The sequence below is a fragment of the Globicephala melas genome, chromosome 11 (assembly GCF_963455315.2).
Source record: "Globicephala melas chromosome 11, mGloMel1.2, whole genome shotgun sequence".
Taxonomy (NCBI): domain Eukaryota; kingdom Metazoa; phylum Chordata; class Mammalia; order Artiodactyla; family Delphinidae; genus Globicephala; species Globicephala melas.
The window spans coordinates 44,288,827-44,308,141 of NC_083324.2; the positions used below are offsets into that span (position 1 = coordinate 44,288,827).

At 40.7% G+C, this 19,315-nt stretch overlaps 1 protein-coding gene across 4 annotated transcripts in view; it reads left to right on the plus strand.

The window, feature by feature from the left end:
- Positions 1–2,673: 2,673 nt before the first annotated feature.
- CTNNB1 (catenin beta 1) overlaps positions 2,674–19,315 on the plus strand; it is a 42,094-nt gene continuing 25,452 nt past the window's right edge. For all 4 annotated transcript variants that reach the window (XM_060308636.2, XM_060308634.2, XM_030846189.3 and 1 more), the window contains exon 1: positions 2,674–2,867. The gene's annotated coding sequence lies outside the window, so the exon portion shown is untranslated. The remainder of the gene's footprint in view (positions 2,868–19,315) is intronic.

Consider the following 19,315-nt stretch of genomic DNA (forward strand, 5'->3'; position numbering starts at 1 on the left):
GAAGGGACGCTGTACCTTCAGGCTCCATGGAACCACTGCTGGATGTGCCAATGGTCTGAAATCATGACAGGTAATACTTCCTCTGTTAAACCAGCTGGAGACACTTTTGGTTTCCAGGAACACAGCCTGAAATTTAGAACCATTTGTCCTCTGCAGTTTCACAAAATGGATTAATTCACGTCAAACCCAAGTGGCTAGCTCTAGAAGGAAAAGGTGTAAAAAGATAACCAAGTGTTTTTTATGAAATATATTGCCCAAGGTCAATTTTTAAAAATCATTTTTACAAAATCACTTATTTCACTAACTCATCAGGTATTTTGAGGCTTGTATTTCTTGTTGGTTTAATGTTAATATTTGTCTTCATTTCAGAGAAGTTATTCATCTCATATTTTTGGTGAGGCAATTGGAACAATTTCTATCTTGGGGATAAGCAAATAAAAATTCTGAGCAATTTGTTAAATTCAACTAATTCGTCTTAGTGCTAGTCACCCAGTAATTCTTCAGTACACTTAGATGTGATGGGAAAAATAGCTTGCTGCAAATTTTACATTTCCTTTACTAACATGTGTTTGCTTAAAGTATTAACTAGAGATTTTAAATATTAATTATAAATTTAGATTAAGATATCTAAATTATAGAAAAATGCTTCAATTATTTTGGCATCTAAATAGAGAAATACAAACCTAGAAGAGTTTTTATCCTTTAGATGTTCTAATGGTGCAGATATTTCTTAACCAGTTTTAATAGTGTGCCTTATTCAGCAAAACCAAACCAAACCTGAACACAGAAAAAGGAAACGTCTGTTAAAAAATTACTCTGATATTTATTAGTCATCTTATTTTAAATATATGACTTTAATCAAATCAACTGCATATTCTTTAACTGTGTACATAAACATTAAAATTGGGGATCAGTACCTGAAAAAATGCCATTTACACTTTTAAGTTTATATTAGAAACACTGCTTTGATGAAGTATCTTTTTCCTTTCGATCTGTTCAAATTATGACCAGATGGTTAACTGCAACCATCCTCTACTCTTAATTCTACAGAACTACTAGCAAAGACACAAATGAGAAAGTCATTGTAGACAATGGATCTCACTGAACATCATCTTAGTCTGTGGACTTTTCCCACTGCAGGGCCCCACGTATGCTATGGTGATAGACAGCAGTTAACATTACCACGGTATATAATAAAATATCTTTAAGATAGGGGGAAAAATTGAATTATTTAAAGAACATGTTGCCCCTGAAGCATAGCTATGCGTAAAACTACATAACCTACTCCATGAGTGAATGAGTAAGACGGTTTCCTGCCAGTACCTATGTATAAAGACCTATTGTTTGCATGCATTAATTACAGAGATAAAGGCCTCAAGATAACTTTGTTGCTTTTTGTACTCTCTCCATTGTTTTGGAGGAAAAATAAGCATACAACAACAGACTAGAGAAAGTGAATCGATCATAATTTTTTCAGCTTTGACAAATGCCAATCCTGCTGGATTACAATGGAGACATTTCCAAGGTAAATGAAGAACCAACTTCAACCTATTAAGACGAATTCGAAAATGTTTTTGAAGAATAGAAAATGCGTTTTTAAAAATTAGAAGCTGCCTAATCGATAGCTCTTTCCATAAACAACATACTTGGATTTCTTAAATAAGTGATACCCTATAAATGTACCTCCTCCAAAGAAAAATCCTCGCCACCACCACAAAAATCTATTGATACTTAGTAACAAAGTGGAACCAGATGAAAATGGAATCTGTAAGAATTAACCTAGTTGGCAGGGCTCTAGAGCTAGTCCATTTCTATCAGTCATTTGTTCACAGTAGGGACTAATCAGGACTTGTTGAATTGCGGGCTAGGCGCCTATCCTAACGCGAGTTCACAGCTTTCGGGAGTGGGGAGAACCGGCGGCTCGGCCGGGTACTTCATTTCCAGATTCGGGGTGAACAGCCGGTAGGAATGCGAGATCCACGATCCGGACCGTGGGGGGACTCTGGGGCTCTTGGCTCGCCTGCGAGCCAAGTCCTGCAGACAGCCTGGGGCCCAGACCGCAACTACGGCGGAAGCACGAACGCGCCGGGGTCCCCTGACCGGGAGCCGGGCGGCGGCGGCGCCCAGCAGCGCCCGGAGCGGGCGGGCCCCGACCTCATTCCCCGCGCCGCCGGCGCGGCCCCGGTCCCAAACTTCCGCCCTCCCGGGACCTGTGCCTCCTGGCCCGCTCGGCCCCAGAGGGCCTGGGTCCCGATGCCGCCTCCCGCGAGCAGCGGGCAGCGCGCGGCCAGCCCCGCGTCCGCTCTCACGGCCCGGGGCACGCGCGAGGCGGGACGTCGGGCTCGGGACAGTGGAGAGTACCAGCGTTCGTCCTCTCCCCAGCCTACCCCGGCTCGCGGGGGGCCCCCGGCCTCCCTGACTCGGACCACGGCGCCTTAGCAGGCCGCTCTCCCGTTCCGCACGGCGGGGCAGCCGCCGGCCTCTACCCGGGACAGCGTCCGTAGAGGACGCGTGCGCCCCGCCCCTGCCCCGGGCGGGCAGACGGCGGCGGGCTGCTCCGCAGAGCGGGGACTACTTTCCACCCCCCCCCCGCGCCCCGCCCCTTGTCCTCGCGCGGCGGAACGCTTCGCGCTGCGCCGCTGGCGGCAGGATACAGAGGCTGCTGCGCGACTTATAAGAGCTCCTTGTGCGGCGCCATTTTAAGCCTCTCGGTCTGTGGCAGCCGCTTTAGGCCGGCCCCGGGAGCGGAGAGCGAGGGGAGGCGGAGACCGAGGAAGGTCCGAGGAGCAGCTCCGTTCCTCGTTGAGCCGCCACTGCAGGCCGAGGACGGTCGGACTATCGCGGCGGGAGGAGCCTGTTCCCCTGAGGTGCTTGGGCGCTCCTTTCCTTACCCTTCTGGGGCTGCTCCCACTCCCGCTTCGGAGCCAAACTTCGTCGCGGGCGCGCGGTCCCGGCGGCGGCTGGGAACCGGGCCCAGCGCAGCCCAGAGGCCCCGGGTGGGGAGCGGGGATTGCGGACTGGGGACGCCGGAGAGGCGGCGGAGGCGGGCCGCGCTCGGGGGGTGGAGGGCGGCGGCCTGGCCCGGTTCCGGTCGCGCCGCTCCTAGGGGGCCCGGGGGGCACCGCTTTCGGGGAGGGGGCGCCGCGAGGGCGCGTCCTGGAGCTCGGATGGCCGGCGGGGTGTGGGGGTGAGTGCTGTGGTTTCTGTCCGGGGCTCCGGCCGTGGCTGAGTTTGGGGGAGGGACCCTGCGCCTCGGGATGCGCCGGGGTGGGGGGCGGGGTGGGGACGGGGGACTCCGCCTTCCCGGCCCCCGCGGGCAGTTGGGGTGCGGGCGCTGGGCCTGGGACGCCACCCGAGGTCCCATCTCCAGGTTCCCCCTTTCGTGCTTAAGGACGGATTGCTAGGAGGATCGTTAGTATTTTTTTTTTTAATGCCCTGCCGGTGTGAGTGCGCTTGTTTAAATCGAAGCAACTTTAAACCTTAGAGGATCCAAACTATTATTGCAGACGGTGCGATGCGCCAGGAGGGTTTGCACAGATAAAAATCCATATCTTGCACGTATATTTTCTTGTACGGTGCAGGTGGGTGAAAGCGGCGTGCAAGGGAGGTCCTGGGAAAAATAAGGGCGAGGGCGACTGGCTTACTGGCTCTTATCAAGTGACCCATGGGATTCAGCCTCTGACTGCTTCGAAAATTTTGTTCGTGGAAATTCTTTATTCAGATAGTTTCATGGCAGCTAAACTTGATTTTGAGAACACTTTCCAGCGGGTTGAATTTTACCCTCGCTACGAAATTGCCCGAAGGAAATTCAAGCGTTGCAACTTCGTTCCGTGTTTTGTCTGGGGAGAGGACTTGGAACAGAGACTTTCGAAGTTCAGTTCTTACAGCCCGCTTCTGAATCCGCTAAACTTGAAAGCTTTGGCAGTCGGATGTAGTTGTTTCCTTCGTTTTCTGTTCCCTGTTGGAGGGAGCATTGTCTCCTACTTTGTATCTTCCAGACATCTGTGGTCTCCCCTCCCCCCCGAGTTTGTGAGTGGTGAATGAAGGGAGACTGGCCTGCTGGTATGCAGAGGTCGGCAGAAGGAAATCGAGGAGTGGTTTTAGTGAAACGAGAGCTTTGTGTCGTGAATAGTGGTGGCTTAGACTAGACAGCAACTTGAAGAGACGGCTAGCCTTTGATAAAGTCTGGGCTGCTGTTTTTTAGATAGCTAAGTTATAAAGTATTTTGTCTGGAACTTGGGAAGCCATTTCATTATTGTCCCTTGGTGTACATTAAGTACCTTTAGCTATCTTCCTGTTAACTTGTCTTCGTCCTAAGAAATAGTGGACATAGCTTGAAATGTTATTTATATAATGCTGCTGTTTAGTATCTGCTTAAATTAGTGACGTAAACTTCTACTTGGGAGGCTCACCGCCCCCCCGCCCCCCGGTGTGAACTAAGGCGGCTGCTACATTTATTTTACTTTTACATTTAAACCCACAAATATCTGGGTTAAAAAAAAAAAGTACCATTAAGGTTTGAGAATATCCTTTCACAAAATTTGATTAAGTTGTGCCCAGTATTCATTACTTTGACCTGGTCTTTGTTCTGAAGGCCATGTACAAGGCCCTAAAGTGATTGCAACAGTAGCTTGAAAAACTTCCAGAAGACTATTCTATAGGATTAAAGGAATGCTGAGACTATTCAAGTCTGAAGTCCTTGAGGGGGAAATTAAAAAACTGCACTAGAAAGTTTAGTATAGTATGTAACTTAGAGCCCTTGTGGAGTTCTAGGCCTGAGATTCTCCCAGAGGCTAGAGCAGTCATTTAAAATCACTTTCAGGAAAAACCAATTTAAAAAAAAAAAAGTGGTTAAAAAAAAAAAAAATTTAGCAGTGTTCAAGTGTCAGTAAGTGTTCAATAATTTTCTTTCTTTTGAAATGTTGTCTATTTCCTTTACCAAGGTAATTATGTAGAAAAATGTAGATTCCCATATTAAAACTGAAACTGAATTGAGCTTCCTACTGTTACTAGTGATGAAGAGAATAAAAATTATACATATAAATGAAGTGTATTTTTGTTTTCATAGACACTTCCCTCCTCCACCTCCCCAAATGGGAAAGGGAAAATATGAAGTAGGCAAATTTCTCTAAGAGTGTTTTGAGATTTGGTTCTTAGGAAAACTTTATCTGCAGATATCCTTTTTTATTGTTGGGAGGGGTGGAAAGAGGAGCGTAAGTACTGTTGAAACTAGGAACATGGAGAATTCAAAAGTTTGAATCTCAGTCTTTTATAGTTATAAGTAGCAGTGAACTTAAAACCACAGAAATGGAGTATATGTAGTATCTTCAGCCAAATGAAACTTCTGTGTTATTGAAATGAAACAATATACATCTGTCCAGTTATAATAAGCTTTTATTTCTCTTTTATGGTTTACTAGTTGCTGATAATAATTGTAGAGGAGGAGGTGGTAAATTTTAAGTTTGTACTTTGAGCTTGGTTGGAAGCGTGCTTGATTGCCAACCCAGGGCAGAAGGGATGAATGCATTTAGAGCAGGACAAACTTCTAATAAAAAGTATTGGCAACTCTTTCGTGCTACATGTTGACTTGTGACATTGGTTGTGAAAACATTAGTTGTGTTAACTTAGTTGTATTCTTGTAGCTCTCTCTTTGTTGCGAATATGGTATCTTTAGTTGAAACACCTTGACTAAAAACATTTTTATACCATAAAAGTAAATAGTAAAACATAGACTAGGAGCTACTGTTTGCTGATTAGTCCAGAGCATGTAGCTGTTGCCTCTTGTACCCTCATTGAGAGGATACTGAGTTGCAGAATCAGTTCTCATTCTTTAACAGACTATTGTTTATGTAATACTTTTCTAATTGTGGTGTGATAGAGTAATAGGCTAAAATAAGTACTTAAGTTTCATGAAAGGAAAATATATGATTTGTATTGCTTGCAAATGAGTAGGAGTTAACTTGTGTAGTTTTTCATCACTTAAACTCTGGAGAAAGTTCTTTATTTCCTCTGTTTACTTAAGAATGCTGTTTTTGTGTTTTACGCAAGTCTGAGCTTGACCAGGTTTGAAATCTAGATACTTCTGTTGAGGCCTGAACCCTGCCTGTATCCTTGAAGTATGTATTTAATCTGCTTTCTTCCTAAGGAAAAAGCAGCTCTTAATAGACAAAGTCAATCACATTAGGAACCCTTTTTAGAGTTTAACTATCTTTGTAAGTTTGTTAATTGTGGGCATCTCTTCTTTTAAGAGAGATTCCCTATCCCCAAAGTCTCCCTCAAACTTGATGCAGTTGAGTGAGAATAGAGTTAGGGCATGTTATTGCATGCTGCGGTCACATTGAGTGCCCTCCAGTGGATATAATGCCAGTGGTATTTTTTTCCCCATCAAGTTTGCGTGGAATATATTTACAAACGGTTTTGATGGGAAAGCATCAGTCAAGGAACCTTTTGAATTCTAGAATAGCTTATTTATATTATTACTGCTAATTAAAAGATTGTCTTGAGAACATGTCATCTCAACCATTATTTGCAGGAGAAAGGTCAAAGTTAAGTTTGGGGTTAAATTTTATTTGTTACTTAAAATAGGAAGTTCTGCTTAAATATATCATAATTATAAACCAAAAACTCAGTATAATTTTGGGGTAAATGATCCTCATGTCTAGCCATATTAATGAATTACAGAAACTAAAATTCTCAGAAGAAGTTAACAAAGAAGTGAATTGTCAATTTGTCTAAAATCTCTTATACAGTAGAACATGAGTAAGTCTTCAGCTTGGTTTTATTTTCAAGGAATATTATGTCTGTGTTAAGAACTGGATATCAACAAAGCTAGTTGAGTCAACTTACGTGAACTCAAGAGCACAATGCCTAGTGACTATAGGCATTTGTGTAGCATATACATTTGTAAAGTGCTGTGATGCACAATACCAGTATTTTGACCTTTAAAATTTTCAGTAAAAACCTTTCTCCACACTCCTATGTTAAAAGTTCTTGCTGTTTCTATTAGTATCATTATTTTATGAAAATACTTGTTTTAAATCAGATTCTGATTAGTAACAGGAAGAAAGCCCATTTAAAAATAGCTTTTAGGGACTTCCATGGTGGCACAGTGGTTAAGAATCCGCCTGCTGATGCAGGGGACACGGGTTCAAGCCCTGGTCCAGGAAGATCCCACATGCCGCAGAACAGTTAAGGCCGTATGCCACAACTAGTGAGCCTGCGCTCTAGAGCCCACGAGCCACAACTACTGAGCCTGCATGCCCTAGAACCCGTGCTCTGCAACAAGAGAAGCCACCGCATTGAGAAACCCGTGCACTGCAATTAAGAGTAGCCCCCGCTCGCTGCAAATAGAGAAAGCCTGCGCGCAGCAACGAAGACCCAGTGAGCCAAAAATAAATAAAAGCAAACATTAAAAAAAAAATAGCTTTTAGAAGTCAAATGGTCATTTTATGGAAAATTCTCAGTTTAGAAAAAAAAATTTTAACTTTGTATATTTTCCATAAACAGGTGCTTGAAATGAAATTTAAAAGTTGATTGAGTAGGGAGGGAAAATGACTATTATCACTTACTGCTCTATTTTGCTCTTGGAATTTAGGATATTTTTGTGGAAACATTGATAATGATTTTTGACTATTTAAGAAATGTATTGTTATACTTTTTTTTAATAGATTTCAAAAAATTATTTAACTTATTTATTTTTGGCTTTGTTGGGTCTTCATTTCTGCGTGTGGGCTTTCTCTAGTTGTGGCGAGCGGGGTCTACTCTTCTTTGGGTGCGCGGGCTTCTCATTGTGGTGGCTTCTCTTGTTGCAGAGCATGGGTTCTAGGCGTGCGGGCTCAGTAGTTTTGGCTCGCGGGCTCAGTAGTTGTGGCTCACGGGCCCTAGAGCGCAGGCTCAGTAGTTGTGGCACACGGGCTTAGTTGCTCTGCGGCACGTGGGATCTTCCTGGAACAGGGCTTGAACCTGTGTCCCCTGCATTAGCAGGCGGATTCTTAACCACTGCGCCACCAGGGAAGTCCCTGTTATACCTTTTTAAAAACATGAGGCAAGATTGCCTCAGCTGTTTTATATAAATGGTTATTTCAGAATGGGTTGTGATCCCTCATAAAGCATCATGTGTGGAATAAGTAATGTCTAAGTCCATAACTAGTATTTGCATCATTTACTGTCTGTAGGTCAAATAGCTTCTATTCCAGTTTTCCAAGATTTTTATGAGATGAGAGTAGATTTGAAAGTTCTCCTGAAAACTATGTACATCTTACTTAAAAAAAAAAAATTCTGCCTGTTGAGGACCTAATTTATCTCTTGAAATAGGCTGCTTGTCTTCATTTATATAGCATGCAACAATTTGACATTCAAGATAAGTGACTAAAGTAAGATTGCTGTCACAAACCATATAGGATTGATGTTGCATCACAGTGGGAATAACTACTCAGTGTCTCCAGGGCCAGGCAGGTATGGACTAACTGGGACCCTGTGAACTACGACAAATTGGGGAACACATGTCCTATCTAAGCCAGTCTTCAGCTCCAGCCATTGTGTGGGAAAGTAGTTCATGTTTCCACATCATCTGAATTTTTTTTCCCCTAAGAGAAGGAGGAAATCTGGATTAATGTGCATCCCATGATTTGCACACATTGGTGAATGAAATTCGTGTTTTGAGACACTGTAACACAAATTAAATACACCTGTTGGCAGGATCTGCCAGTTTGTGACATCTGCAGTAGTCCATTTAGAGTATAGTTTTTTTATAATGATGATTCTACTAAATGATTGAAGGTAATACGATTCTCCGGGTGTGTATGCATCTGTATCTATGTATACATAAGTATATATATGTATAACTTAGGAAGTAAGATTTGTTAAACTATTAGGTTCATATGTGGCACTTGAAAAATGCCTTGTATCAATTGATTATAGATTAGGAACTTAAAACAGGTTCATATTACTAACTTTGTGAAATCTGGGAAACGTACACTTACAAGTTTAGGAATTAAGATGGGTTGGGTCAAGGAAAAGGAGGAGAAATAACGTGTTTATTACTTGATCATCTTAAGTATAGTTTTTTAAAATGTTTTCTTAAATGAGGTCTCAAAACTTAATATTTGAAGGTACCTAAAATGCTGGGCAAATTCTGGCTGTGTGTACACAATCATGTCAGCCTGAAATTTTATTGATGGCGTTAACTCATGTCCTGGTTTTCAGCCAAAGTCTGCATTTCTGTGATAAACTATTATCAGACTAGATTTAAAACTGAAAAGCAAAGTTTAGGTAATGAAAAATTAATTGAATATTAGTTTTATTTAAATTAATGGCTTACTGCTATTTGGTCAGAATAAATTTATGCAGGCAATTAAGTAGATATTGGTTAAATCTTTTGCTGCTAGGGCAAGGTTTTTCATTTCCAGAGTTTGGAAAGTTAGGTATTTAGTTTTCTGACTACATGTTTAAATGGCAGACTATGTCTGGGCTGAAAACGCAAAACATAGGCCAACATTGGTTTTAAAAAAAATCTGAAAATAGTGCTGTAGACTGCAATTGTTTTTATATGATATGGTATAGAATGCAAGCCAAACTGATCAGTGGACTTTTCACAAAACATTCATCCCAAGGTGTTCATCCCTTGGCCTGTTCCGCAATCCCCATATAACTTTACAGAGCCACTGTAAAGTTTCTCTTGTAATAGTCCAGAAATTTCCTGCCCCTGATTTCTTTTGAACTTGTTGAAAAGGCCTCTCCCGCAACCCCCCCCCAAAAAAAAACAGTTTGAAAAGTATGAATAGCTGGATGATGCTGGTTTGAAACTGCTTCATGCAGTGCCATTTTGCTCCCGTTTCTTTCCATCTATTAATTTCTTCACTAATATTCCCATGGTTTTACTTGTGATTTCATAACTTACATGTTGCTGGACTGATATTTTCCTTTTAACTGATGTAACAGGTGTGTTAAACAGTTAGTTAAAAAATTGGGGGTGAGGGAGATATTTTTAACCTGTTTCAGTTCTTTGAAGTTCATCAGTCCTCATGGCATATAAAGGATAGCTGTGATAAATCTTATCTTAAATGCTGGTAGCTGATCTGACTTGGAACGAAAAGATGTGCACATGTTAAAGGGTTAGTTAATAAGTTTCTTTTATTAACAGGGTTTTATGATAGCTGAAATAATTGTGATATTTATGTACACACACTATTGTACATTATCCATATAAAATTGTGAGAAGTTAGATTTACTGCAGACTTTCTCGGGAATGCATTTTGAAGATGATCTTAATGATTGTAATTTGCTTCTCAGGGAGGGGGTTGTAAAAGCTGCCCCCCTACTTTATAGTATAATTAAGTGGTTTGGGGGTAAGGGTGTAGGGAGTGAGTCTGTCTTTGAAGTCTTCTGTATATCAGATGAATGACCCATGTGTAAGGGAGGAACAAGGGTTTCTTGGAAATATTTTTCAATCCAACTAACTATGGAGGTTTCTAAGTGGAGTTCCATTCTATTGTGTAGAAAGTGCTGAGGTAGACACTTCAAATCTTTCCTGAGCAACTGAAAGAATGTAGCAATGTCAAACATTACTTTATACCCAACAGTTCATTTAGATACAAAAGTAGACACTACATAAATGTTATATAGGAAACATAGTATGCTGACATGGTACTCTTTAGATAGATTCTTATTAGTCTTTCTGGTACTTTGCTTAAAGTTGTTTTACCTAAAGTTTGTTTAGTTTTTAAATTATTTTATTTTTTTTTAATTTGATATCTTCTCTTGGAAAAGCCATATGAGATATGAGTGAGGTTTATATCGTTGTAACTTGTACTTATGAATGTCCTCTGTGATCCATTTACAAGGTGAAACTCATATCTGATAGTTGTCTTCTATAGGTCACCGTTTCCTGCCTTAATTCTGCTGTCATTTTTCCTAGGTCCGAGTCAGAGTGCCAGCCAGTCTGTTCCCCATAGAATGAAAAGAGGCTAGAAAGTTTAACAGATTAGAAATCTGGGAGTCACTCATAAGACAAAGTAATGATAGTTAAAATACTAAAACTGGATCTTTTTTGTAAGAATACTTACATTCTTGAATCATGCTTGAAGAATGCCCTGACTATATGCCAAAGAGCCTTAGGTTTCTCCTTATTGCCGTTACACCCCAGATCGTATTACATTTCTCTAGAAAGTGCTAAGACAGAAGACTGTTTAACCATCTCTTTGCTCGTCATACTAGTCCCCTTTTCCCCATCAGAAGCTAAATAAGTAGGAACTCCTTCACCTTCTTATCATCAATCTGCATGGATGGAGGGTCCATCTTTATAAAGGAGTAAGCATTATATTCTGGTCAGAGGTCAGTCCTAACACATGCCTTATGTAGGACTTTGTTTCTTTAGTTATGCCTCACTCTTCTGTATGTATTACCCGTATCCCTCCACATTTGAATCCCATTGCTGTTTTTGGTCTCCATCTCCCACATATTATCATCTCCTGAAGTCCATTCATTGTGCCTTCTGGAACTCTTAGTCCTTAGCAAATCCTTTTTATTGTCTATCTGTTCTGGGAATGTTTCCTTCTCTTTCTTGCTCCAGCTGTAACCTAGCCTCTCCGCTGATAATGCTGCTGACTTTGAAACTCTCTGAAGTGGTAGATGTTTCCTCTTCTTGCACACCTTTTATTGGTGAATGAAGAGGTAGAGTAGATGTCTTCTTTGTTCCTCATTATCACTTCTTGACCATTCTTTTCCAAAACTTTAAGCTTTGACTCTCATGCCATCAAATTATACCACCCACTACCCCTCCTCATTTCAGTCATCTCCCAACTTTCCTGGGTCATTCCCCTACTTCCTTGAATACCATTATCTCCTGGCTCACTGTCGTCTTTATTTCTGTCATAATTCTTGGTTCTTGGTGATATCAATATCCATGTGGAGCAGTGCTGCTCAAAATGTCACCTGGTCTGTGAACTGTTTGTTACCAGTATGAATTGCAGTAAGGAGTTTGTGCCAAAATGTAACTCACCTGTGTTGCTAAGTTCAGTGTTTAGTTCAGCTGGCTTTTTTTGGTACCAAAACTTTTTTGATGAAGGAAGCAGTATGTTGGTTTATATAATCTGGCACAAGCTCCTTAGGGTGTCGTGGTCTGGTACTTTGAGTAACACTGATGTAGAGGATGCTTCCGCTGTTCTGACCTCTTAGTTCCTTGATGTCCTCTCCTCCAGTGATCTTATTTTTCCATCTGATTCAGCCACCCCAGTACTTCAATTCAAACAGCCTTTCAGCCCCACTGAAACTTACACTGTCTTTCTAAGCTTTTCAGTATCCCTCACCCTCACTTCTACCCAACTGAAATTTCATGTTGAATCATAATCACTTCCTTATATACACTCTCAACAACCTTGTCCCTCTCTGATTTCATGTCCAGTGGTCCTTGGTCTCTTAGTTCACCCCTCTTTATGACTGTATCTTTTTCCTCTCTCCTCAAACCTCCCCAAACCCACTCGCCCATCCTTGCTTTCATCTATTTCCCTTGCTTTCTATTTCACAAAGCATATTGAATAATTGGAAGAATTCCTGTATGCTTCCACATCTGTGACTGTGCCCTTTACCTTCTCCTCTGTCATCATGGACAAACTGTAGTGTTCAGAGATAAGGACAACCAGCTCATTTCTATACTAGATCCCGTTCCCTCTTGATCTCAAGAATACGACCCTGTCATTCTCCTTCTCTTGCATCATTGGTTTTTCCTTCTATGAGCATACAGACATGATATTATTTGTCCCATTTAAAACAAAAAAATCTTTTCTTCCTGTTTCCCCTTTCATCCACCCAGTCTGCTTCTTTTTCGAACAAGACACTTTGAAACAATTGCTTGGATACACTCTCTCCCCTTTTCTTTTCAGCCCCTACCAGTGACCACCATTTTATAAATCTCTAGTCCTCATCTCACTTAACCTCTCAGTAGCATTTGGTACAGTTGCTTGAGACACAAGTTTCCCTTGGCTTCTAGGCCACCGCATCTGCTAGCAGGTTTTATTTCTACCTCACTGGTGGTTCCTCCTTAGTCTTCCTTGCTTTTTCTGTCATCTCTGACCTCTATGTTGTAGTGGCTGAAAATTTAGTCCTTGGACCTCTCCTTTTTCATTGTGTAAATACACTCCAGTCTCATAGCTTTAAACATGGTATTTAATCTATTTGCTCATGGCTTCCAGATTTATATCCCTAGCCTGGATTTCTCCCCTGAACTATAGATCCTGATAGCCAACTTTTCCCCCAACATTTTGGATGTCTCAGAAGCATTCTCAAATGTAATATCTAAAACTGAGCTCCCAATTTCTCTTAAAGCTGCTTCTCTTAGTCTGTCCTAAATGGAACTCTGTCTTTCCAGTTACTCACACTTAAAACCTTGCTGTTCTTGACTGTCTTTATCGCACCCCATATCCAAACCCTGTCTGAGAATTGTGTCTGCTCTCCTTCTAAAATATGTCCAAAATCTAGGCATTTCTTACCATGCCATTTCATAGCCTTGCTGTCCTAATCTTTTGCCTGGATTACTGCACAGGTCTTCTAACTGGTCTTCCTGCTTACACCTTTGTTCCCCTTAAACGTATTCTCAACACAGTGGCCAGAATAATCCTTTTAAAGCAATAGATCATATAACTTCTCTGTTTGAAAACCTCCAGGGGCTTAACCGTCTCATTCTGTAAAAGCACTAACTCCTATGTGTTTGGACTACTCTCTTTATCACCTACTCCTTTCCTCCTCTCACTCTTCATAGAAATAAAACTGAAAGGAGATAAGAAAGAAAGAGAGGAAACCAGTAAAATAACTACGGCAATCATCCAGGTGACAGATGGTGGTGGCTTAGGTTAGGGTAGTAGCAGTAGGCACAGAGTAGCTAGATTGGAGGAATGCTTTGGAGTTAGAAACAATAGGCTCTGCAAACTCAGTAAAAGTGCAGTTCTTCCCCAACTTCCTATCTCCTATCTCGCTTTATGTTTTTCCTTAGGCCTCATCACTGTCTAACATGATAGATATTTTACCTTTTTACCCCCTTTTTCTTAGCCTCCTAGAACATAAGCTCTAGGAAGACAGGGATTATTGTCTATTTCCTTACTGTTTTCTTCCCAGTACCTAGAATAATAGTACATAACTAGATGATCAGTGAATATGTGTGGAGTGAATGACTTTTAAATCTTTTCACCTCATTTTGGATCTTTCCCAATAGCATACAAATATATTCCATCTTTGCAGAGGTGGTTCCTTCCTGTCATTTATGGCTCATGTCAGATTGAGTTCTTCCCTCTTCACTCATTTTCACTTTATTATATTCTTTTATTTAGTTTGTGGCACTTAATCATACTCTGAAGTAACATTTGTTTACTCGCTTGTTCTTTCCCCCATCACTGTCTTTTTCTGATTTGTATGCCTGGTACTCAGAACAGCAACTGGAAGTTGTAGGTGCTAATAAATACTTGTTGAATGGGTGAATATTCTGGAATTGGACGACCTTTGTTTTTTTCCAGCTAATGCCCCTTTAATTTCTCTGCTCCCTTTCATAGTCTGAAAGAGATATCCTATGGATATGGTCTTCATTTTTCATCTCCTATTCCAGTGTGTGTTCTGCTTTCATTATTTCAGTGAATGTGCTCTTGCTGAACTCACTGTTGGACCTCCATGCTGACCAGTCAAAGAGATACTTTTTACCTTTAGTCTTGCTGGATCACTCAGCATTTGGTGCATTTTTTTTTTTTTTTTAACTTCCCCCTGGAACCGCAGTGTCCAGTAGAACTTTCTGTGATGGTGGAAGTGTTCTACATATGTGTGGTCTGATACGGTCGCCACGAGCTACCTGTGGCTCTTGAGCACTTGGAATGTCACTGATGAGCTAAATTTTAATAAAATTTAAATGTAAATAGTCATGTGTGACTAACGGCTACTGTATTGGACAGCGCAGTTCTAGAAACGTTCTCCTTTCTTACATTGCACCAAACTCAGTAAGTATCACAACCTAATTGCTCAAGCCAAACACCTAGTAGTCATCTTTAATTCCTCTCATCTACATTAATTTCTCTCATCTACTGCAATCAGTTCATCAACCAGAGACTCTTTTCTATCTCCAAAGTATTTCTCTAAGCTAGCTACTTTTTGTTCCTAGTGCTGTTACCCTAGCCTAAGCCACCACCGTCTGTTACGTGGACATTGCTATAGTTGCTTTACTGGTTTCCCTTTTTTCTGTTCCCCTTTCAGTTTTTTTTCATTATAGCCAAAGCCAGTTTTGAAAGACTCAAATATGATCTTGTTATTCACCTGCTTGTAACCTTTTATGGACTTCCAGTGGCACTTAGAGTAAAAAATACATTTTTTAACAAAGGCTGTAGAGCCCTACATGATGTGGCTATTTTCAGTCTCATCTCATTTTAATCACACTTTCCCACTTTAATCGAACCACCGTGGTCTTAAAAGATGATGGGGTCCTGATGATTGTGGGCTTCTGCACATGTTTTCTTGTTTCTGGAATGTTCCTGCTCTGCTCCTTACATGCTGGCTCTTCTGCATCTTTCTTCAGGTTTCAGCTTGAAAGTTATCCTCACAGCTTAAAGGTACCCTTGAAGGTTACCACAGAAGCCTGTGGCCACTCTGAATAGGGCCTTGCACTTGTCCTAGTATCATTTCCACTCCATTCTCCCACTTGTTACTTAGTTATACACTTATCACTCTTTGTAATTGTTTATTCAGTTGTTGTCTGTCTATCAAGAATGCAAAGACCACATCTATTTTATATCACCACTGTGTCCCCAGAATCTATTACTCTTCTTGGTATGTAGCAGTTGCATAACAAAATTTGAATATATGAAATCTTTACATTGCATTTATGCTATTGGTATTGCTATATCCTGGAACTATGGAATAAATGAAAGAATTGTGGGAGAGATTTCTTGTGGAACAGAAAATCTCTTGATTAAATCACAATTTGGTAAACTGAGAAGATAATATACCAATTGGGCATTCTTATATAGCTCCAGGTTATGACTTATTTATTGGTGTATTTTTGGACTCACAATAGAACAGAGATTTAGAGTTCCTTGAAGTTCTTTGTTTTGAGGTAATGGAGTCACATTTTGAAAATAAAAGTTTCCTAGCTTACCCTACTTTCTATAATATTCTACTACTCTTCCTAAATTTAAGAGAGCCTCATAATTAGGAGACCTACTGCTATGGTAAGGCTGTCAAAAGCAGCAAGATGTCCTTCTGCTTGGGAGAGTGCCGTAAACTTGATACGCGTCGTGTGGGGCAGAAGGTTGCTAAAGATTAAGTTAGAATATGTGCTGTCTTAATGAATAGATGCTTTGCAAGGAGCTGATGTTAGGGTTACTCTGTGGAGTCAGGTTTATGTTTTGGGTTTTTTAGCTTGGGTTACTGACTAATGTTATATATAGAGTTGAGTCATATAGTTTGTCTACAGCTGTAGCCCTTTGCTCTGAGGGTAGCAGCATCAGCAACATGTATGGCACTTAAAAAAATAATACAGTGCCAAGGTTCTATCCCAGCCCTACTGATAGAAAATCGTGGGGATGGAACCTGGTAACCTGTGTTTTTTAAAGTTCCAGGTTAGAGCCTTTGGAAGGATCTGTTTGCCAGTTTAAAGGGCTCTACAAGCAAGCTTGGAGATCTTTTTAGTAAAACACAATTTTAAAGGGGGAAATTGGATGAAGGCAGTCAAAAGGTACAGACTTCCAATTATAAGATAGATAAGTACTAGGGATGTAATGTACAACATGGTAATTAACATTGCTTTATGTTATATATGGAAGCTGTTAAGAGAGTAAATCCTAAGTTCTCATCACCAGAAACAATTTTTTTCTATTAATTTTGTATCTATATATGAGATGATGGGTGTTTGCTAAATATACTGTGATAATTGCTTCATGATGTATGTAAATCAAATCATGCTGTATATCTTATACAGTATGTATGTCCGTTATAGCTCAATAAAACTGGAAGAAAAAATTATAAACTCTGGAAAAAAAATAAAAATAACTGTTGGAAGGTACCAAGAGAGCTGCAAAAGAAGTTTGAGAAGATGTGACCCATGAAAGAAGGGAAATACACTCACTGGGTGACATCTATATTTCTAAGGCTTCTCTAATGAGAACAATCACCAGTGTTTCTGGTGCAGTACGACTAGAACTCATGAAGTATCAGACGATGGAGCTCAGGGTTGCCAGGATGGCTGGAAGTTGAGTTGGGGGGTAGGTAGATTCACAGTGGAGGGAGTCCCAGAGGGGAGCTTCAGAATCTGTACATAACTCCCTTCAGATCCTCGGCCTACCCCAGGTGTGTGTGTGTGTGTGTGTGTGTGTGTGTGTGTGTGTGTGTGTGTGTGTGTGTGTGTGTGTGTGTGTGTGTGTGTGTGTGTGTGTGTGTGTGTGTGTGTGTGTGTGTGTGTGTGTGTGTGTCGAGGGGTGGGGGGTGGCAGCTGCAAGGAACTCATTTTAAAGCAATACATGGAACACTGAGAAACATGAGCAGAGATTTCAGCTTCCACCCTCATGGAACACTGAGAAACATGAGCAGAGATTTCAGCTTCCACCCTCACAGTGAAGAAGAGTTTGGAGCTTGGTCCTGCCAAGTTAGGGGGTCTTGGTAAACACCTCATGCTTTTCATTTGAAACCAGAGAAGGGTCACACCTTAGGAGTAAAGACGTTTCCCAGGATTAAGGTAATTTACCCTAAATCTAAGGGTAAAATCTGAAATAGATTCCTCCTAAGAAAGTGTAAAACCAAGCTCCGTAAAATTAAGGTGATTTAACTGCCTTAAAGAAGAAAACTCAACAGTCTTTAGAAGACTCCAGAAACCAGAGTCTCCACAATATATCTAATACACAATCTATAATGTATGCAATATACAATCAATAATTACTAGACATGTGATAAGAAAAAGTCGCCCAAAGTCAAGAGAAAAAAAATGCTGAAATAACCCAGATGTTAGGATTTGCAGACAAAAGTAAGACAAGAGGAACAAGACCAGCATATAATTTATAACAGCTATAAATGAACAAACATGTTTAAAAAAAAGACTCTCCAACTGGGTTAAAAAAGATAACACCCAACATGATATTCAATGTATGAGGCACATTTAAAACAATTAAAACAAAGATTCAAAAGGTGAAAGAGAAGTAGCAAAAATATATCAAATGATATATAAATAGCAGAAGTAACAGTATTTGTATCAAAGTCAGTTTGCTATAAGAAATTTAAATTCTTTGATAATCTGTACAGTTTTACAGAATTTGGTATTATATCTACATCCGTTGATATCTCTGTGATACATTGTTTAGTTAAAATGCTTTAGAAAACACATTTGGTATGAAGATATGTAGTACAGTAGACTTTTTTCTTTTTTTTTTTTTTTGCGGTACGCGGGCCTCTCACTGCTGTGGCCTCTCCCGTGGCGGAGCACAGGCTCTGGACGCACAGGCTTAGCGGCCACGGCTCACGGGGCCAGCCGCTCCGCGGCATGTGGGATCTTCCCGGACCGGGGCACAAACCCGTGTCCCCTGCATCGGCAGGTGGACTCTCAACCACTGTGCCACCAGGGAAGCCCCGTACAGTTGACTCTTGAAGAACACAGGTTTGAACTGCATACATCAACTTAAACACTTTTTTCCACCAATAAATGTAGTGCCTGTATTTTGATTTTACAAATCTTTAAGTGTGAGGAAAAGTTTCTGTTGGATTAGAGATCGCAGTATGTGGAAGAAAAAAACGAGGGTTTGAGTTTTGATTCTGTCCCATCCTTGGGCGAGTCATTTATCAGTTCCTTTGTATCTGAGGCAGAGATAGCAGTATGCAGATTTTCTACCATGTGGGGGCTAGTGCCCCTAAACCCCTGTCGTGTTGTTCAACGGTCAGCCGTGTATATATCTTCAAAAGTGTTCATTGAGCACTTTCTGAAAGTACCAGGTGTGTAACTGTTGAAAAATTAGACTAAAATGCATAGAGAGAAAGTTGGAATTATTAAGACAGTAATATTCTTCATATTCCTCTGTATAAAGGTATTTATTAACTTATAATCAGAAAAAATATATATATATACACTATTGGGGGAAAAGTAGATGAAAAATCATTCTCTCTCTGACAGTAACACTAGAAATTGTTTCTAGAGAGTTAAAAAATAATTCTAGGTAACTCATAATTTCTGTGTCATCATAACATCCTCTGTAGACACTGTCTCCATTGGCCAAACGTGCGGGTCTAAGTGATATTAATAATGATCATTAATTAATAACAACAGTGGCTAACATTTTTTATGGGGGGAAGAAAAAGGCATATTGAA